The 22,909-nt window shown below is 36.8% G+C and overlaps 1 long non-coding RNA gene across 1 annotated transcript in view; it reads left to right on the plus strand.

The window, feature by feature from the left end:
* The first annotated feature begins 238 nt into the window (after positions 1-238).
* LOC141504179 (uncharacterized) overlaps positions 239-22,909 on the plus strand; it is a 452,895-nt gene continuing 430,224 nt past the window's right edge. The window contains exon 1 of the long non-coding RNA XR_012473240.1: positions 239-1,444. This is a non-coding gene — a long non-coding RNA (uncharacterized LOC141504179). The remainder of the gene's footprint in view (positions 1,445-22,909) is intronic.

Consider the following 22,909-nt stretch of genomic DNA (forward strand, 5'->3'; position numbering starts at 1 on the left):
TGAAGTCAATGGTTTTGCTGATGAGATATTTTACATTTTCTTCTATCTTTTGATTTTTTGCTTTTGTTTAACAGGCTCTTGTTGTCTCATGAAGTCATTAGTTTCCATAGACTCCATTCTTTTGTTTTAGAAAAGAATTTTCTTCTTTTACCTTTTGCAACTCCTTTTCCGATTGGTCAATTCTACTTTTGAAAGAGTTTTCCATTTGACCAATTGAGGTTTTGAGAGAATAGTTTTCTTTTTGCATTTGTCCAATTGAGGAGCTGAGAGAATTATTCTCATTTTGTATTTCTCCAATTGTATTTTCTTGGGTTTCTTTTCCCCAATTTTCCAATTGATTTCTAAACTCCTTCCTTATTTATTCAAGGAAGTCTTAATGTGCTGGTGAGCCATCATATTTTTCTCAGAGGTTCTAGGTCTCTCTGAGTTACGTCTTTACTTTCCAAGAATTTTTCTATGGACCCTCATTTACGCTGGCCTTTCTTCATTTTACTAAGACCTTGAGTTGGGGAGGGACTGGTTCACAGAGGTTTGGTGTGGGGATCCTTAGTGGCTTTACTCACTACATGTAATATCTCCAGCTGGCCAATAGGAGATGCTAGAGGATTTGCTCACTGAATGCAATATCTCCATCTGGCCAGTAGGAGGTGCTGGTTGCTTTCTCTGGAGTGGCCATGACCTTGATTGAGGCCTTCTCCTTTGGCCCAGAGAGAGTGATTAAAGCTGTTAAATATTTTTGTCTTTGATCAATGTCTTTGATCACCTCCCTGGGGTGAGGTGATCACTCTCCCTATTGTCAGCTGAGGTGGTTCTAGCCTGGGTCAGAGGTAGACTGCAATTGTGTTTGTTCTGGGAAGGGACTTAAGTTGAAATGGAGGCATTGGCTCTGAGTTCCTCCTGACCAGAGGAGCCTAGGAATGATGTCTGCCACTCTCCTGCACCGATACTCTCCCTCTAGCCCTGCTGACAAGCTCTGGAAGGTCAACTTCGACATCAATGCCTCTGCTTCCTAGTTGATCCAAGCCCCATGGTCTACTAGGCTCTAGCCCCACTGCTGATCAAACTGATCAGGTTCTCAGGCCCTCAGGCTCCTGGGCTCCAGACTCACTGCTAATCAGGCTAATCTGTGGCTAATCCAGGCTCCCAGGCTCTCCTCAATCCTGGGCTCCCTGCAATCTGCCCTCTGTGCCCAGACTCACCCATGATTACAGAAGACATATCTTGAGATAGATGTTCTTTATCCTGGCTTTTCTTTCTGGGTTTTCTTGATCAGATTTCTTTTAATAGGTTTGTTTCATATCACATATGGGGGAAGATCAGGAGATTTTGGAACTGGGCCTGTCTTCTCTCCACCATCTTGGCCAGAATTCCTGGAAGTATCTTCACCAGTAAGGACATGACAGCACAGAAATGGAAGGATGGGACCTTTTTAGATTTAAAAGTGGTAAGGATCTTGGACCCAATTTTAACCCAATCTTGAAAACATTAAAATTTCAGTGTAAATATTTATACCTTGGAAATTAACAAATACTCTAATTCAGCTCTTCACTAATCATTTTGTGATTGTATACATTTAATCAAGTATTGGTGAAAATCTTAGTAATAAAGATTAAACTTAAATTTTCTGTGCACAGATTTTTTTCCACCAGGTAGCCAGCAGTTAAGCATTTTTCATTACACTTCTGCCTTGGTGGCTATATAGTTCAATTTTCCCAATTTAGAGAGAATGAAACTGAGGTGAGAAATGTTAAATGATGTGGTCAAGTTAACATAGATGTCAGTTCTATCTCTCTTAAAAATGAAGAGGCAGAGTTTGAGAATCAGATTTCTGATTTCTAGGGCAGATAGTTTTCTATTGAACCATATGGCTTCCTCTACTTTAAAGTGTATCATATCAGAGGATGAAATCTTAGAATTGTTTTGGTCCATTCCCTTCACTTCATTTTAAAGATAAGAAAATTGAAGTTTCATAGAAGAAAAGTGACTTCTTTTTTAAAAAATAACTTTTTATTGATATTTTCTTTTTCTTACATGACCACAAAAGCCTATCTATGGTACCCCTTTACCTTTTCCCATGAGAGGGAAAAAAATCAACATAACTGATTGATTGATTGAGAAAGCCCCAAAACATGTACAATGATAGCATTTGTAACCTTCCCATTGCCACCAAGTTGTGGGTTGTGGGTGGCTTCTCATATCCCTTCATGTGGGTCCCACTTGATCTTTTAAATTTTGTTATTTTACTTTTTATTTTTTGGTGGGTCATTGGTTTTTCCATTCATATCTTTACACATTAATAAAATATTCTTGTTTAAGAGTAAACAAAATACCCCTCCCCAAAAAATATAGAATCACTTGAATGATAAAGTAAAGGGGAGAGAAAAAAATTAAAATTAAAACTAAAAAATAATAGTAATAATTGTAGGTATGGCCATATGGTGCAGTGGATGGAGCACCAGCCCTGGAGCCAGGAGCACCTAAGCCCATATCCGGCCCCGTACACCCAACAATCACCCAGCTGTGTGACATGCAAGCCACCCCAAACCCCCTGCCCTGCAGAAACCAAAAAAAAAAGAAAAAAGACCCACAATAAAATAAAATAGTAATAATAATAATAGGGGCAGCTAGGTGGCAGACAGAGCACTGGGCCTTGAGCCAGGAGCATCCAGGTCCAAATCTTGCCTCAGACATCCAACAATCACCCTGCTATGCAGCCCCAGGCAGGCCACCCAGCCCCATTTGCCCTGCATTCCCCCCCAAATAATAATAAAAAATGTGCTTCAGTCTGTGTTCCAACACCACTAATTCTGTCTCAGGTGGATCACATTCTTTATGATAAGTCCATGACAAAAGTTACTTCCATATTTTTCCACTGTTGCCATTGCTGATTGCAACTCCCTCCTTTCATATTTATCCACTATCGTGTACTATATTTTCTCTCTCCTTTCACTGACTCTGCTGTAGGGTAGCTGAGTGGTGCAGCAGACAGATCCCTGGCCCTGGGGCCAAGAGGCCCCCAGCCCTCCTACCACACCTAAGGCCCAGCATCCACTGGGCCCTATGGTCCTGGACAGGCTGTCCAATCCCAGACCCTTGCAAGAAGTAAAAAAGAAAATGTGTTATATCTGACCACTCTCCCCCCATGGTCTATCCTCTCCTCCTTCATTCACATCCCCACCCCTTCCCCCCTGTGCCCCACTCTCTCCTTCTTACTCCAGATGTCTATGCCCCATTGAGTATACATGCTGTTTCCTCTCCTAGCCACCTCTGATGAGAGCAAAGATTCCCTCATTCCCCCTTGCCTTCCCTCATTCCATATCATTGCAATAGCTCATTGTAATAAAGAAAAATCTTATTATATGAAATATATTGGCCTATTCTCCCTCTCCTTTTTCTTTCCCCCATTAAATTTCCCTTTTTTTCTTTTGACTCCATTTTTATACCATATTTTATCTTCAAATTCATCTTCCTCCTGTGCTTCATCTATAAAAGCTCCTTCTACCTGCTCTGTTAATTGAGAAGGTTCATATGAGTATTATCAGTGTCATTTTTCTATACAGGAATACATGCAGTTCATCATCATTAAGTCCCCATATTTTCCCCTTCTCTTCCAATCTCTATGCTTCACCTGAGTCCTGTATTTGAAGCTCAAACCTTCTGTTAAGCTCTGGCCATTCCAACAGGAACATTTGAAATTCCCCTGGTTCATTGAAAGTCCATCTTTTTCCCTGAAAGAAGACATTCAGTTTTGCTTGGTAGTTGATTCTCAGTTGCATTCTAAGCTATTTTGCCTTCTGGTATATTATATTCCAAGCTTTACGAGCTTTTAATGTAGTTGCTGCTAAGTCCTGTGAGATCCTGATTGCAGCTCCAATGGTATTTGAATTGTGTCTTTCTGGCTGCTTGTAATATTTTCTCTTTGATTTGGGAGTTCTGGAACTTGGCTATAATATTACTGGGGGTTGGTTTTTTGGGATCTCTTTCTTGGGGGGATTGGTGGATTCTCTTCACTTCTATTTTGCCCTCTGCTTCTAGGATATTAGGGCAATTTTCCTGTAGTAATTCTTTGAAAATGATGTCAAGGCTCTTTTCCTGATCATGACTTTCAGGTATTACAATAATTTTTAAATTATCTTTCCTAAATCTGTTTTCCATATCAATTGTTTTTTCATTGAGATGTTTCACATTTTCTTCTAATTTTTCATTCTCTTGGTTTTGAAGTATTGAGTCCTGATTTCTCATAAATTCAGCAAAATCTCCCTGAGTTCTATTCTTTGTCTAAAGGATTTGTTTTCCTCAGAGAACATTCTTATCTCTTTTGCCATCTGGCCAATTCTGCTTTTTAAAGCATTCTTCTCCTCAATAACTTTTTGAACTGTTTTATCCATTTGACCTAAGCTGGTTTTTAGCATGCTATTTTCTTAAGCATTTTTTTGGATTTCCTTGACTAAGCTGCTGACTTCATTTTCATGTTTTTCCTGCATCTCTCTCCTTTCTTTTCCCAGTTTTTCTTCTAACTCCCTCATTTGATTTTCAAAGTCTTTTTTGAGCTCTGTCATACCCTGAGCCCAATTTCTGTTTTTTCTTGGAGTCTTTAGATGCAGGAGCTTGTGGCTCCTCATCTTCAGACTGAGTGTTTTGATCCTTCTTGGGCTCACAGGCAAAATATTTCTCAATGGTGTTTCTCTTTTTTTCTCTACTTGCTCATTTTCCCAGCCCAAGCCTGTTTTGGGGGTGCATCCTGAGCTTTTGGGACACTCCCACAAGGATCTCCGTGTGTGTGAGACTCTGTCCTCCCTACTGGTCTGTGAATGACCATAAGTGTCCCCCTCAGCCACGGGGCTGAGGTGGGGGGCCCTGGTGTTCTATGGGGGGCCTAGACTGCGATCAGGATCTGAATGTGGTCAGAACCCCAGAGTCCTGTTCCAGGGGCAGAGGACAGAGCTTGGCAGTATCTCTCTTCACTCACTCCCTAGGTTCAATGGGTTCATGCCCTAGGGGCTCCTGTTTACTGGCTCTGCCTGCTTCTGTTTCCTGGATCTGGACTGCCTTGGCCACTGTGTGCCCTGAGGGCTGGGCTTCACGTGCTCACTCTGGCAGAGGTCCCCCGCTGTTCCCCCAATTTGTGCCTGGTGCTCCCTGGGTTTTAGGTTAGGAAACTCCTCCGCTGCTATGAGCCCCAGCTCCCAGTGCCCTGGGGCTGCCTCCGGGAGGCTGAAGTTTTTTCACTCTGGTGGGACACCCCTCTGGGGGGTGCCCTTCCAACCCCAGGGAGCAGAACCTTTCTGCTCTTTTCCAGGTTACCCTGAGTAGGAGAACTGCCTCACTGGGTCCCTCTGTGGGTTCTATCTCTCAAAAATTTAGTTAGAGTCCTTAGTTTATAAGTTTTATGAGAGAGCAGCTAAGAAAGGATCATCTCCTGTTGCCATCTTGTCTCTGCCCCATTCACATCTTTAGGAAATCAATGAAGTTCCTAATTCTTGAATCTTCTAAATGCACATAGTTTATTGAGTATATTCTATCTCTAATATTTAGACCACAAATATATGGCCTTCCATTAGTGGGGGGGTTCATTTCCTGAATATTAGAAAATAAGACAAATTTCTCCTTGGTCTTAAAGTAAAGTACATCATATATAGGGGTCAGGGACTAGATTCCCCTTTGGTAGAGGTTTCCAAGCAAGTGTCAGGGTCATGCTCTAGGATTTCTGGAGCCTCATCTTATACTGGGTCAATAGTTAGAATATTTTCATTCTTGATGTATTGGTCAATGAAAAATATAGGCCAGAGGGAGCTGTGAAAAGTTCCTCATGAATGCATAAATGTGGCATCTATTGTCTACATCATAAAACACTGTCTCCTGTCTAATAATCCAAAAAGATTCCCACCTTGGGGAGTTTCCATCTTACAGGAATGTTCATAGTAGGTACAGGCTATAAACTTATTTTGTCTTAGATTCAAAAACCAATATCCAGTAGAGGATGATTAAACCTCTCCATTTTTTTTTTTTGCAGCAGTGGTACAAAGACCAACATCCCAAGCAGAATGGTTTCCCATTGTCACTTCCCACTAATGTCTCCCAGATAAAATTTTGAGTTGCTAGAAACAGATCACATAGATCAGATCTCTCCATAGAATAATGCAATTTCTTTTATTAATCTCTTCTTCTTATTGTGTTCATATCTGTGGATAAGATGATTCCAAGATGGTCTGTTTCAGGATTCATTCTGATTTCCTCAGGGAAGATTGTCTTCATCATTTGTTTTTGATTCAGGCTCCTTGTCAGCCGAACTTGGAGAAATTTGAAGGACTGAGCCAAATTGACCCAATTGATCCACATCACAAAATTTCCAGCACTCAGGACATTTAAAACTTTTTCCCCAACTCATATGTATGTGTTTGAAGACACAATCTTTGCAGCAATTGTGACCACATTCTATAGATATGACACATGTGAGGAAATCTAGGCATGTAATCTTCAGTTCTTCTGAAATACATGAATTAAGATGCAAAATAATGATTCATCTGGTGATTCTGGTTTTGGATCTTCCACCAAGTTTGGAGCTCTAGGTCAGTTTCCTAAAAGTGGCTTATTTTAGTCTCTGCATCCACTTAATGTGAGATCCAAGACTACAACACAGTCCTCTTGACTGTCAAATCAATACTCTTCCCCCTAAAATCACTCTTTTTATTGTTTGTCTGTTTTTAGTAAAATCACTCTTCATAAACTTTCTTCACATTTGATAAATCAGGAAGATTGGTTCTTCCTGATTCTTAGTTCCAGAAATCAAGGATCTTCCTTACTGGTTCTGACAGTCTAGGTTTACAAAAAAAAATTTCCAAGTTTAAGAGGAAATTCACTGAACTGGTGGAATATAATCTTAAAGAATTTGACCCTTGATCCAAATGATCAATAGAAAGGGAACAGAAAGGCATACTGCCAGTAGGTAGCCACATCTATCAAAAGCAACATGTCTGCAGGTAGATAATTTCTACTTCATTGAAAAGAACAAACCACCTTTCTCCAAAACTCCAATTCTCTATTTCCAAGAACATTTTGAACCCTTGGGAAACCAGAGTTGGAGGGTTAGAAGACTTTGGTTTGTAGATGCTCCAAATGCTCTTTAAGTGAACCTATTACAGATTTAAGACATAGATTTATGGATTACTGGAGTTAGAAAGGACTTTAGAGATGGTGTAATCCACACATCTCACTGAAACCTAGATTTAGGAATAAAGAAAGAATATTCCCTGCTCTGGGATATTTGGGAGATGGTGATATATACAATCTATTGGAGAGATACTATACTGGGATACTGTTAACTGTTTGATTGAGTCAGGGTACCTAGATGCTAACCTTGGCTCTTAAAATAACTTGCATTAACTAGAGCACAATTACTTCCCTTTATTGGCTACAGTAAAATCATCTATTTGGTCATGTTGGGTGCTTCCAATCCTATATTGTGGATACAAGGATACTTGGAGTATGTATGTTTGGTCAGTGTAGTGGACTAATGGTGTGAGATTCCCTCCATCAATGTACACTTCACCACCCTTCTGATTGCCATGGTTCCCCAGTATATGGTTTCTTTTTTGGGGGGTTTTGCAAGGCAAATGGGGTTAAGTGGCTTGCCCAAAGCCACACAGCTAAGTAATTATTAAGTTTATGTGGTCATATTTGAACTCAGGTACTTCTGAGTCCAAGACTGGTGCTCTATCCACTACACCACCTAGCTGCCCCTATGGTTCATTCTTTGAGGTTATTTAGCAATTCCAGGGTTGTCATTTAATGTTTTCTTCATTCACTCTGAAGCTTTCAATCCAAAAAGGATTTCTGCCTAAGAATTTTTGACTGTTTGTGTATGTGTATGTGTGTGTGTGTGTGTGTGTGTGTGTGTGTAGGTTGAAGCAAGAATTGATTTGTTGCTATATTAGTCTTTCTGTCAATAAAACTGCTTCCCAAAATATCTTATAATTTCCCTATGGAGAAGCTTAGAGAATCACATTCTTGATTGTTCCTACAATCTTTCCTTCTCTCTAATCTTCAGTCTCTCGCTCTTTACTGTCCTCATAGCTTTTTTTGCAAATGCACCCAAGTTTCCCTCATCTTTAGAAACAATAGCAACAACAGCAAATAATTAAAAAACTAACAAAACAATTCTCATTTGATCCTACCATCATCTGAAACTATATTCCTAAATTTTTCTTCAGTCTCCTAACCAAACTCATAGGAAAAACCTGTGTGCCTTTGACACTCTCTTCTAACTATGTTATCAACCCTTTTCAATCTGGCTTCCATTTGCATAGTTTGACCAAAACTGTTCCCTCTATGTTATCAATTAGCTCTTAATTGCCACATAAATGGCCTTTTTTTTTTTTGGATTTTTCAAGGCAATGGGGTTAAGTGACTTGCCCAAGGCCACACAGCTAGGCAATTACTAAGTGTCTGAAGTCACATTTGAACCCAGGTACTCCTGACTCCAAGGCTGGTGCTCTATGTCACCTAGCTGCCCCATAAATGACCTTTTTTACTCTTCATCCTTCTTTACCTCTTTCTAACATTTGACATACTTGGACTCTCTTCTCTCAGAATTTTTATAATATTTCTCTCCCTTGGCTCTCCTTCTAAATGCTTGACTTCCCCACCCATTTCCTTTCCTAGATCATGTCACACATCTTGACTTTGGATGTACCTTGAAGTTCTGTCCTGGGCCTTCTTTTCATATCTCTTTATATTCTCTCAGCAACCTCATCATTTCTTATGAGATTTTTGATTATCTCTCTACAGATGGCTCCTCTATCTACCTTACTATAATATCAGTTTTTCTCCTAAACTTCATACCCACAACAACTATTAATTGGACATTTCCAAATAAGTGTTCTATAGATTTCTCAAATTTAACATGTCCCAAACAGAATTTTTTAGCCTTTCCTCCAAATCACCCCTTTCTAGATACAATTTAGGAATCTAGAAGAATCTATCTTTTTTCTAGTGTTTATAGTTCAAACCTTAATGTCATCCTTGATTCTTCACTCTATTGACTTGTCAGGTCTATATTTAATTCTACTTTCAGAGTATCTCTCCAATTCATCCCCTTCTCTCTACTCAAATACCCACCACCTTATTCAGACTCTGGTACTTCTTACCTGGATTATTTAAGTAGTTTCCTGATTGATTTGCCAACCTCAAGTCTCTCCTCTCTCTAATGCAAATTCCATAAATTCACAAGAAGATAATTTTCCTAAAGCACAGTTCTGAACATAATTCTTGCTTTGTCAAGAAATTTGAAATCTGGTCTCAGACACTTACTAACTGTGTGACCTTAGACAAGTCTCTTAAGTCTGTTTGTCTCAGTTTCCTCATGTGAAAAATGAGTTGGAGAAGGAAATAGCAAACCATTCAAGGATCTCTGTCAAGGAAACATCACATGGGGTTATGAAGAGTTGACTTAGACTGAACAACTGAAAAGACTGAATAGTAACAATAGTCTCCTCTAGCCTTAAAGGTCAGAATATGAACCCTTTACTTTGTCGTGTGAAGCCATCCACAGTTTGTTTCAAGTGTATCTTTCTAATTTTATAATATATTACCTCCCTTCTCACTCAATAAAATACAACTAAAATGACCTTATCTTAAAAGACATTCTAGATCTCATTTCTATATTTTTTGAATAAACTGTCCTCCATTACTGAAATTATTTTTTTTGCTTGCATTTGTATTTTGAATACATCATACAGTCCCTGAAACAGAGTATGTGATTAAGGAATGCTTGTTGATTGTGTAAAATAAATGTCCCTCAATTACTACTCTTAGAACACTTAATTTCCTTTAAAATTCAACTCAACTCCTGCCTCCTACATGAAGTCTTGCATGATTCTCCTACCTCCTACCAATTACTTTGCATTTGTTTAGGTAATTTTCTCTTCCCCCTTCCTCTTTTACCCTTCCCCTTCCCCTTCCTCCCTTCTCCTTCCCCCTTCCTTCTTCCCTCCCTTTTCCTTCCATCTCTTCTTCTCTTTTCTCTCTCTCACATTCAAACACACACACACACACACACACACAGAGAGAGAGAGAGAGAGGTCTCAGAAATTGCTTCAGGCAATGATATGATATAAGGAATATATAATAGTATATGTAAGCTCCTTGAAGGCAAGAATTGTATCATTACTATGTCTTTGCATAGTACCTAGCATACAGTGAGTGGAGTGTTTAATTAATAATTGTGTGTTAAAAGGGCATATAGAAAAGAGATACATTGTAACCCAGCAGTTCACATTACTTTGACCTGTGTCAATATTCTTCTCTAAGTCTCTCTCTCTCTCCCTCTCTTTCTCTCTCTCCCCCTCTCTCTCTTTCTCCTCATTCCCCTCCTTCTCCTCTTTCCCCTTCTTCTTCCCTCTTTTCTCTTCTCCTCTCTATATACCTTTCTTTACCAAATAATTGAATACTCTTATACAAAATTAACTTCATGTTAATTCTCTCAAGCTGTACTAGCTACAAAGTCTTAAGAATATCTTCCAAATATTTTCCATCCTGCTCCCTTCACTAAAACTCAATCAGCTTCAGATCTCTCCAAAATGACTAATATCTGACCTGAGGCTAGCATCATTAAATAAACCCTATTCATTGCTGGTAGTTGTGTCCCCCTCAGCCCCAGGCTTTCCCTTGCTTCTTTCCTAAATGGTTCTATAACACTGACACTGGAGCTCCCTGCAGAAGTTTCTGGCTCCCATTGCCTGGGGGTTGACCTCATAATAAACTTTGAGAATCCTTAAATTTATTATACAGAAGTCTCTTCAGTGGGAAGAAATATCTGTTTACAGATCCTTTCTCACCTAGTGAATGGAAGAGGATCTGAATGAAAGTATAGCAAATATTTCACTCACATTCCATTGAAGTCAACACAACCAGAAAAAATATTCATTAAGTACCTACTATGTATAGGACTGTGCTGAACACTGTTGGTACAAAGAAAAAAGGCAACATAGTTCTTGTTCTTGTTCATAAGAAACTTACTATTACTGGGGCAAGTGGGAAGTATGTACAGAAAAAAATTAAAGCATCAATATATAGGTTACATTATTACTAAATACATGAGATATCAAAGCAGCATGAGACATTTTGGGGAAAATGTATTATATTCAGTTGAGAAAACAAAGGAGGTTTCATGAAAAAGACAAGAACAAAATTACAAGAACAAAAACAGCTAGTAGTTATGTAGGACCTATTATAATGTCAGGGACAATGCTGAATACTTTATAAATATTATCTCAATTTATCCTTACAACAACCTTGGGTGGTAGATGCTATTCTTATTTTATAGATAAGGAAATTGATCTGACCCTTGAAACAAAAGGAATGATTTCAACAAGTCTTTTTTGAGTCCTTCATCTCCTTGATCTAATTGCTATGTATAGACTATATGTAACTAATGTTATAGACTATTACTCCTTCCTGAGTACCGTGTGCCATCAAACAGTAATTGTTCTTTCTAATTGATACTTCTCTTTCCTTTTTGCAGAATTCTTGTCCTATTCAAAACCCTTAAAGAGGTGTATCTCAAGAGTCTATCCTTGATCTTTAGTTGGTGATTTATTTAATTCCAATTTTTACCCCATGGGTTCTGTATTTTTTGATATCTCCACCTAGGTGGTTCATCAACTTGTCAAATGGATTTGAAATTGAATTCATCTTCTATTATTATTATTATTATTATTATTATTAAAGATTTTATTTGAGTTTTATAATTTTTCTCCCAATCTTACTTCCCTCCCCCCCACCCCTCCCATGGAAAGCAATCTGTCAGTCTTTATTTTGTTTCCATGTTGTACATTGATCCAAATTGAGTGATAAGAGAGAAATCACATCCTTAAGGAAGAAACAAAAAGTATAAGAGATAACAAAATCAGACAATAAGTTATGGGATTTTTTCTAAATTAATGGAATAGTCCTTGAACTTTGTTCAAACTCCATGGCTCTTTATCTGGATACAGATGGTATTCTCCACTGCAGACAGCCCAAAATTGTCCCTGGTTATTGCACTGATGGAATGAGCAAGTCCATCAAGGTTGAACATCACCCCCATGTTGCTGATAAAGTGTTCAGCGTTTTTCTGGTTCTGCTCATCCCACTCAGCATCAGTTCATGCAAATCCCTCCAAGTTTCCTTGAATTCCCATCCCTCCCTTCCCATCCCCTCCCATCCCACAATAGTGTTCCATGACATACAAATGCCACAGTTTGCTAAGCCATTCCCCAATTGAAGGACATTAACTTGATTTCCAATTCTTTGGCACTACAAACAGGGTTGCTATAAATATTTTTGTACAAGTAATGTTTTTACCCTTTTTCATCATCTCTTCACGGTATAGACCCAGTAGTAGTATTGCTGGATCAAAGGGTATGCTCATTTTTGTTGCCCTTTGGGCATAGTTCCAAATTTCTCTCCAGAAAGTTTGGGTGATGAACTCATCTTTGCAGTAAAATCTTACCTTTCTAATTTTCTACCCTGCCCCTAAAGTCACTAAGGTATGTATGCATACCCTTTGAATCAGTGATACCGCTACTAGATCAGAGAAAGAAAGGAAGGATGCTTATATAAAATAACATTTATGGTGTCACTTTTTGTTATAGCAACAAGTTGTAAACAAGGGAATAGTATCTATTAATTGAACAATTGCTGGACAAATTATTTCATATGAATGTATTGGAATATTGTCATATAAAAATAATGAAATGGTCACTTTATGGGAAACCTGGGAAGACTTGTTTGAACTGATGGGGAATGAAGGGAGAGACAGGGGAGCCATTTATCCAGTAGGAATAATCACATAAAGAAAAAGAGTTTTGAAAGGTGCTCATGACTGGAGGAATAATGATGAAGCCCACCCACATTCAGAAAGAAGCATGATGGATTCAAGGTGCATAATGAGAGATAGATTTTTGGACAGAACAAACATATTAGATATATTTTTTGATTGACCATGCTCATTTGTTTTACAGATCATGCTATTCTATTATTAATTTTCATTTTGACAGTATATTTACTAGGGTAAATAAACAAAGGAGGTAGCAAAAAAAGAAGAAAAAATAAAAAGAAGAACATTAAAGCATTTAAATGAGCAGAAGAGAACAGAAGGAAGACTAGAGAGAATCACAGACAAACAAAATATGTTTGAATTTATTATATATCTATAAAGGATAAAAAATATAAATAATAGAGATTTTCAATTTCCTGTTCAATCTTCTTTTTCTGTTCTATTATAGACAAAAGTTCAACTTATTTGGTGTTTATCATATTCAAAGCAAACCATATAATTCTAAAATATAGTAATAAATAACCTGACTTTTCCCCTAACTTTCCATATTTCTTTTTTTTTTAGGTTTTGTTTTGCAAGGCAATGGGTTAAGTGGTTAAAAGCCACACAGCTAGGTCATTATTAAGTGTCTGAGGCCAGATTTGAACTCATGTACTCCTGACTCCAGGGCCAGTGCTGTATCCACTGCACCACCTAACCGCCCTCTATATTTCTTAAGGACATTTTTTTAGGTGTTTTGCAAAGTAATAGGGTTAAGTGGCTTGCTCAAGGCCACATGGCTAGGTAATTATTAAGTGTCTGAGACCACATTTGAACTCAGGTACTCCTGACTCTAAGGTCAGTACTGTATCCACTGCGCCACCTAGCCACCCCGCTGATTTTCTTTAAAAAAAATTTATCCTGTTAATGTTTGTATTTACATACTTGATTGAATAGTCTCTCCTCCCTTTTGTTATCAACTCCTTGAAGGTAGGACCTGTATTTGAATTTCCTTGTATTCTCAGTGCTTGGTTCATGCCTGATAAATGTTTATGGAATGACTGACATTTTCTGAACATTTCAGATAAAAGATAGGTTGGATACCACAGAATAAAGTTCAAGGAAAGACCAGTTTTAGAGACAGAAAACTCTCAATAAAAAAAATTTGAAGATATCAAGGGAAAAAATCTAATAAGAAGGGGAAAAGGGAGTTATCTGAAAATATTGATATAGTTTATAGGAAACAGCAAGAAACATAGTTTTTTTTTAATTGTATTTTATTTTTCCAATTGCATGCAAGTTTATGATTTCCACATTTTCCACATTCCCCTCTTCCCCATGGCAATGAATAATTTAGTAAAAGTTGTACATGTACATTGTTGTTTAACAGAATTCCATTTTTGTTATGTTGTAAAAGAGAAATCAGAATCAAGGGGAGAAAAAACCATGAGTAAGAAAGAAAAAAACACCAAAGAAATTTTAAAAAGTGAACATAATATGCTTTTTTTCTAAATTCTGACTTCATAGTTTTTTTTACAGGATATGGATGGAATTTTCCAAAACTGATCTCTCGGGTTTGTCCTTGATCATTGAACTGCTGAGAGGAGCTATATTCTTTATAGTTGATCAATGTTGTTGCTAATGTGTATAAATTCTCTTGGTTCTGCTCACTCACTCAGCATCAGTTAATGCAAGTCTTTCCATGCCTCTCTAAAGTTTGATCATTCATTATTGTTTACAGAAAAATAGTACTCCATCACATTCATATACCATAACTTTTTCAGCCATTCCCCAATTGATGGGCATCCCCTCAATTTCCATTTCTTTGCCACTACCAAAAAATGCTGATATAAGAATTTTGTACATGTGAGACTTTTTACATTTTTTAATGATCTCTTTGGGATATAAATATAGTAGTGGTATTACTGAATCAACAGTTATACACAATTTGATTGCCCTTTGGGGTAGTTTCAAATGGCTCTCCAAAACTGATGGATCAATTCACATCTCTACCACCAGTGCAGGAGTGTTTCAATTTTCTCATACTCTCCAATATTGATCATTTTTCCTTTTTAATTTTAGCCAATCTGATAGCTGTGAAGTGGTACCTCAGAGTTGTTTTAATTTGCATTTCTCTAAACAATAATGATTTGAAGCATTTTTTCATATGACTACAAATATAATTTCTTCTCTGAAAACAATCTGTTCATAAAGTTGGATCATTTTTTCAATTGGAGAATGATTTGTAATCTTATAAATTTGCTCAGTTCTCTATATAATTGAGAAAGGAGTCCTTTATCAGAAACACTAACTGAACATTGTTTCCCAGCTTTCTGCAATCCTTCTAATCATGACTACATTGGTTTTATTTGTGCAATATCTTTTTAATTTAATATGGTTGAAACCATGCACCCTGCTATTTATATTGTTCTCTAGCTTGTTTAAACATAAATTTGTCCCCTCTCCATAGATCCAATAGATAGAGTATTTCTTGTTAGCTTATTTGTCTATGGAATTATCCTTTATGTCTAAATCCTCTACCCATTTCAACCTTATTTTGGCATAGGATGAAGCATAGTTTTTAAAAACTATAGAAGTTAGAAATCATGGCACATATTAGAAGAAGAATACAATAGCATTGTGTGGTTCAACAAAAATAATTTTAGATGTACATTTCAAAATAAGTTGAAATTGGCAAGAAAATCTTGTCAAAGGAAATGATTTTTACCAAAAAAAAACCTTGGAGGAAAGAGGAAGATGAAAGGATAGGATTGATGCTCAGAATAGATGAGATTATTGACTATAGGGAGAGGACAGAGTTGCTCACTTTTTATTTAACTTCTATTTTTTTCTGCCAAGGAGAATGACCTTTGGATTGGAAAGAATAGAATAACAGTGGTTGCGAGTTCGTATCCTAAATAAATAAAAAAATACTAATGTGCATTGAACTGCCTTTAATGAGTTCTAGTCACTTGGCCCAGGTAACTGACATCTTTGGACAATGAAAGAACCAACAGATATGACTATTGAATTATTTTCACTGATATATGGATAGTGTAGACTAAGGAGAAATATCATGGCACCAATGAAGTAGAAACATAGTTTCAGTTTTGTAAATAAAATGACAAGAAAATGAAACCTACCAATTATAGGACAGTGAGCTTGACTTCAATTTGTGCAACATTTCTTGTCTGCATTATTAAACAGATGAAGATGTAGAAGAGGAAAGAGGGATCACAAAGCATCAACCTGACTTTATTAAAGTAAGGTCATGCCAAACTGATTTCCTTTTCTAATAAAGTTCCTAGGCTGGAACATCAGGGAAATACTGTCAATATAATACAAAGATATTTTCCAAAATTTGATATAGTCACTCATAATATTCCTATTGGGAAAAGAAGGAAGAAGTGATAGGTTAGAAGTGCAGAATGGGAGATATATTTTCAGATACAAAAAACATGTGATTCCTACCTCCTTTTTGACCTAACTTTTTTTTTAACTATAAGGGAAAGTTATTTTATGGGAAAAGAGTTTGCTGGAGGAACGTGGGCCTGTAGTGAATTTCACAAGAATAAGGGAAAAGAATATTAATGAAATTTTTTTAAAATACATAAAAGGGGTCGGCTAGGTGGCGTAGTGGGGTGGCTAGGTGGCGTAGTAGATAAAGCACTGGCCTTGGAGTCAGGAGTATCTGGGTTCAAATCCAGTCTCAGACACTTAATAATTACCTAGCTGTGTGGCCTTGGGCAAGCCACTTAACCCCATTTGCCTTGCCAAAAACCTAAAAGAAAATACATAAAAGGGAACAATTAGGTACACCCAGAATTGATTGAATATTTAAGTCCTATAAAAGTTCATGGGTTAAAAATTGAAGATCTCCAGTTTAGCAACCCAAGGATCTGTACTTGATACTTTACCAATTAACATTTTTAATGTGATAGAAGATATGATTTTCAATTTTTCAATGAGAGAAAGATGTAGATATAGTTAATGCAACTGAATAACAGAAATAGAATTTTAAAAATCTCAATAGGCTAAAATATAGGGTTGAATTTCAGAAAGATGCACAATAATAAATGTGATAGAAGAAAGCTACCCTCAGGAACTAGTAGGTCTTCCATTCCCTGTCGAGGATTCTAGGTCATAGCCAGTCACATGGAATCTGCACCTCTCTGACTTGGTGAGCACTCAAGGCTAACAAATTGCCAGACCCTGATGACTGGCATACTGATCAGACATATTTCCAGATGGAGATTAGTAGTCAAAGTAACTAAGTGCCATCATAGCCTTGTTTTATATTCTTGCAATGTTAGGGCAAAATAACCCTCCTTTATTAAATGTTCAATGTCTTTCTATCTCATAATGAACCTGAACTAAGAGGAAGTTGACATTAGAGTCATGCCTGCATTCCTGGGTAAACATTTGGGTTGAAAAATAAATCATCTTCTAAAGTAGGAGAGGAGATGTGGTTAAACAGTGTTTCACCTGAAAAAAATGGGGTCTTAATAAACCACAAATTCAATGAGTCAATAGTGTAATATGGCAGACAAAAAAAGCTAATACAATTTTGCATTGACAGAGTCATAGCATTAATACAATTTTGCATTAACAGAGTCATAGCATTGAGTGTCATACCAATGAAACTAGTAAATAACTATTTTACCAAGCTAGAAAAATTAGTAACAAAATTCATCTGGAGCAACAAAAGGTCAAGAATAGCAAGGGAATTGTTGAAAAAATGTCAAGGAAGGTGACCTGACTCTACCAGATCTAAAACTATATTATAAAGCTCCAATCATCAAAACTACTGGTTAAGAAAATTTCTGGTTAAGAAATAGAGTAATGGATCAGTGGATTAGGATATTTTCAAAAGAAACCACAGTAAATGATTACAGGGGCAGCTAGGTGGTGCAGTGGACAAAGCACTGGCCCTGGAGTCAGGAGTACCTGGGTTCATATCCGGTCTCAGACACTTAATAATTACCTAGCTGTGTGGCCTTGGGCAAGCCACTTAACCTGATTTGCCTTGCAAAAAAAGGTAAATGATTACAGCATTCTACCATTTAACAAACCCAAATATACCAGCTTCTGGAATAAGAAGTCACTACTTGACAAAAATTGTTAGGGAAACTGGAAAATAATATGGCAAAAACTAGGCATAAACCCTCATCTGTCACCCTATATCAAAATAAGGTCAAAATGGGAACAGTATTTAGACATAAAATATGACATCATAGAAAGATTAATAGACCAAGAAATACTCTATCAGATCTATAGAAAGGGGATAAATTTAAACCCAAACAAGATTTAAAGTACATTATAGAAAGCAAAATGAAAGATTTTGACTATATAAAATTAAGTTTTTACACTAAGAAAATCAATGCTGCCAAAATTAGCTAACAATCTTCACAATTAGGAATATCATATCTGATGAAGGTATCATATCTAAAATATATGGAGAATTGTATCAAATTTATAAGGTTTATAAGGTTACAAGTCATTCCCCAAGTGACAAATGGGCAAAAGATATAGTTTTCAAATGAAGAAAATAAAGCTATATGTAATCATATAAAAATGTTTCAAATCATTATTGATTAGAGACATGAAAATTAAACCAACCTACAAGATTGGCCAAGATGAGAAAAAGTGGAAATGATTAATGTTGGAGAGGTTGTGGGAGGATTGGGACATTGATGCATTGCTGGTGGAGTTGTGAACAGATCCAACCATTTTTGGAGAGCAATATGGAACTATGCCATTCTCTTTGACCCAGCAATTCCAAGTCTAGGCCTATATCATAAAAAGTGGGAAAAGTTCTACATGTTCAAAACTATTCATAACAACTCTTTGTGTAGTGGTAAAGAATTGGAAATTGTGAGGATGCCCCTCAATTTGGGAATGGCTAAACATGTTATGGTACATGAATACAATGGTATATTGTTGTTCATTAAGAAATCATAGTTGGACTGTAGAGCAGCATGAAATGACTTATAGGATCTGATGCCAAATGAAGGGAGCAGTACCAAGAGAACAACATACATATTAACAAAAACATTTTGACATGATCAACCTCTCAGCAGTTCAGAGAGCTAGGACAACCACATTAGACCAGATATGGACAAAGTTATCCCCATCCAGAGGAAAAAACCAAAACAATAAAAAAAATCATCCCTTCAGAATCTGATGAACACTTTATAAAAATTATGTCTTATGTATTTTTTCCTTAATCCTAATTCCTCATATAAAAAATGACTAATCTGCAAACAAGTTTATCAAAAATATGTATGTACATATGACTGTTCACTACTAAGGGGAGGGGAGTGGGAAGGGAGGAGGGAAGGAAATTTTGTAAATTAAAAATGTACATGTGCATATGGATGAAAAAAATAAAGGTGCTACTAAAAAAAATGAGAATCATAGCAACTAGGAATAAGTGGATAACTTTCCTATACTTTGGCATGGACAAAACATATCAGTTTTTGTGTTCATTTCCAGGAATCACATTGATAAACTGGACATTGTTAAACTGGATAGGGTCCAAGAAGATAGAAAAGATAGAAAAGTGAAAGGCCTTGGATCATACTATGAGAAGTAGTTAAAATAAATTAAGAATGCTAACTCTGAACAAAAGAATTTATGGGATGAAGGGAGGCAGAGCATGGTAGCTATTTTCAAGTATCTGAAAGGCTAAAAGGGAAATGATTTTGAGAGATTTTGTTTGTGTTATTTTTTTTCCCTTTAGTTCTTTCCAATTCCTACCAGGGTGCACTCATCCAGACTTTTCCATGGTGTTTCAAAAGGTTCTTCCTTCTGTAATATTCCTTCAACCTGGTAGTGGAAATGTCCTTTCTCCTAAGGTCCTTTCCTCTGATTGGAAAGCTCCTCTCAGCATCTCCATTTAAGGAAGACTTGACTTCCAAGTCAGCCTTGACGTCATTTTCTACCAGATTTCACAGACTTTCCCATCATGCTAGATACCTTCTCTCCCTTCAGCTCCTTTCAGCTTTTTTTATGCATTATCTTCTCAGTTAAAATGTAAGCTCCTTGAGGCCAAGGAGTTTATTTTTTGACATATTTGTATTCCCAGTACTTAATACACTGCCTGGAATATAATAAATGCTTGTTACTTGACTAGTCTTTTTGCTCGTTTGCTTGTTTTTGACCCTTATGGGTAGAACTATGATCAGTGAGTAGAAGGTGCAAAGATGCAAATTTATTCTTTTTTTTTTTTTTAGATTTTTCAAGGAAATGGGGTTAAGTGGCCTGCCCAAGGCTAGGCAATCACTAAGTGTCTGAGGTCGGATTTGAACCCAGGTACTCCTGACTCCAAGGCCAGTGCTCTGTCCGCTGTGCCACCCAGCCGCCCCGCAAATTAATTCTTGATGTAAGGAAACATCCTAATAATTAGTTCTATCTAAATGTAGAAGAGCATTCCTCCTTCATTGGAGATCTTCAAGTAAAGGTTGGATGAACATTTGTTGTGTCTTTTTAGATTAGTGATTAGATACAACACTCTAGATTGCAACAGACAGTTCCTAACGGTTCTCCAAATTCTATGATGCTGTGATTTAGTGATCTTTTTATTTTTACTCTTATGAAGGAAGTTGAATATCAAAATGAATAGTTCAGTGAAGCTTCAGTCAAGAAGATTTGAGTTCAAATATGATTTCATTTACTTACTACATGTGAAATCTTGGGCAAACCACTTACTTTCTGTCTGCCTCAGTTTCTTCATCTGCAAAATGAATCCAATTATAATGTCCACCTTCAAAGGCTGTTGTGAGGAAGCAGTGAGATAACATTTATGAAGTGCTTTTGTATGCCTTAAAATGTTTCATAAATGATAGCTATTATTATTACTTACATGTAAAAATATCTCTTCTTATGAGACAGTGTGATACTTTACATCAGAACCTATGTTTTAATTTCTTTGTATATCTGGCACCCAGCACAGTGTTTTTCACAGTAGGTACTTAATAAGTGTAGCATTTAATTAAAGAGTCGATTGTGGGGAAGGTGTTTGGACATTCATAGAAGTAAGAGAAGAAAGGAAGATTTTGGGGAACAGTTAATAGGCTGGGGAATAGTATGAATGATGAGAAGTACTGGGAAATATAGAGAGTGTATTAGACCAAGGACAGTGGATTCCAAAATCAGGAGTTAATGGAACATTTTAGTGGAGCAGTAATATGATCAGAGCTCTCATATAAATAAGGGAAATTACAGAGGCATCAGTGGGAAGAATGGATTCAAGTTCAAGGAGACTTGAGACAGAAAAGACAGTAGGATATTAAAATAGCCCAGACAGAAGGTAACAAGTTGAACTAGTCAATGAGATTTATAAGGAAGTAAAATGAACAATATTTGAGAGTGGGGAGGACCCTCTTATACCACACATATTTAATTGCATGTATATTTTGTATGAAACACTGGATCAGGACTATGTAGGGGTACAGGAATTAAGAAAAGTATGAGACTTGACAACATAGATGAGAAGAAAGTTCAACAGAAGAAAGAGTCAGAGAATTAGAGCACATTATATTTAACATGGTACAAAGTAATCTAGAGAAAATGACACCATAGTTCTCTTCTCCATAAAGGTCTAATATCTATCCAATTTTTAGGGAATATATCTTTTGTCTGTACAAAGTTTCTAGGTGACATTTCAGCCAAATCAAACTCTACTGAGCTAACTATATAGTTCTCACTTCAACTAAAGAATATACCACTCAAACAAACAGGAAGAAGAAAGTTAAGGAGACTGACTGATGGTTAGTCTGAATAGATAGAACTCTGCATGTGGCTTGACTGACCCCATGTCATGTGGCTTCCCATTAACTCATATCCATTCACTATTCAATCCCTCAGATATCACTTGAAGGTCCCCAGGGACTTCTTAAGATCAAATACAATGTATGTTTCTCAGTCTTTTACTCTCCGTTAGCATTGGATTCAAAAATTCTTTAATGTCTATTCTATGAGAGCCAAATTCCTCTGCTTGTACCCTCCATCAAGTCATTTCAAATCTCTGAACCTAGTGTTCTTTATTCCTAAAATGGACTGCATAATTTTTAAGGCCTATTTTAATATTATTTTAGGAATCCTTTGGTAAACTGAGAAACCAACTTTAGTTTATTTGTTCTATTAATGGTTTTTTTTTAAAGTGAAGTCCATTATTTTGTTTGGCTTGCCATTTCATTTTTTTTCTCTTCCATTCTTTGCAATTCATAGGAAGCAAATATTTTAGCAAGAAGGGGAAAAGGATTTGAAATAGCCTTTGATCAGCATTTGGATGAGATACAAAGGAAAAAGATTCCAGAGGCTGGCAAGTGGAAATAGCTTCCTTCCATTCAGTACAGCAAAATCGATAATCAATTACAAAATTGAGCAAGCAAGACATGAGCAGGCTAAGGTGGAAAGTATTTGAGAATCCAAAACCAGGTTCCTGGAGGCTTATCCTATCCAAAACAGTGATTGCTTCCTATCTACATGAGCTTAGATGTTTGGTCACTAGGAACCTGCTGAGTAGTCTTGTCTTGTCTCCACAGGGAAAGAAATACTCTCCATTGCCATGGAAATGTTCCCTTCATTTTATATTCCAACTGATCCATGACCACATCATATCATGAACTCTCTTCTCTCTCCTCCTCCATACCTCAAAATTATTCTTCACCATTGGTCACAAAAGATGAGTTGTCCCCTCTTGTCATTAATAACCCCTTCACTTATGCCTTTCTTACATCCCCCTACACTTTGCTTCATCTTTCATTTCTGCCTTTTCTTATACTTTCAATCTCTTTGTAATGGTACCTTCTCTTCAACCTACAAACATGCTCAGTACTATCCTATTCTTTAAAAATACCCCTGCCCCCCAAAAGCCCCATCCTTCAAACTCTCAATCTATTATTTCATACCTTCTTTCTTTCTCTGCCAAACATCTTTTATTTTTAAAAAATTTTCCCAATTAGAAGTAAAGATGATTTTCAACATTCGTTTTGGTAAAGTTTTGAATGCCACAGTTTTCTCCTCTCCTTTCCCAACCTCTTTCCAAGATGTAACAAATATAATCATGTTAAAGGTATTTCCATATTAATCATATTGTGAAAAAAGAAT

Source organism: Macrotis lagotis, chromosome 1, assembly GCF_037893015.1.
Source record: "Macrotis lagotis isolate mMagLag1 chromosome 1, bilby.v1.9.chrom.fasta, whole genome shotgun sequence".
Lineage (NCBI taxonomy): Eukaryota > Metazoa > Chordata > Mammalia > Peramelemorphia > Peramelidae > Macrotis > Macrotis lagotis.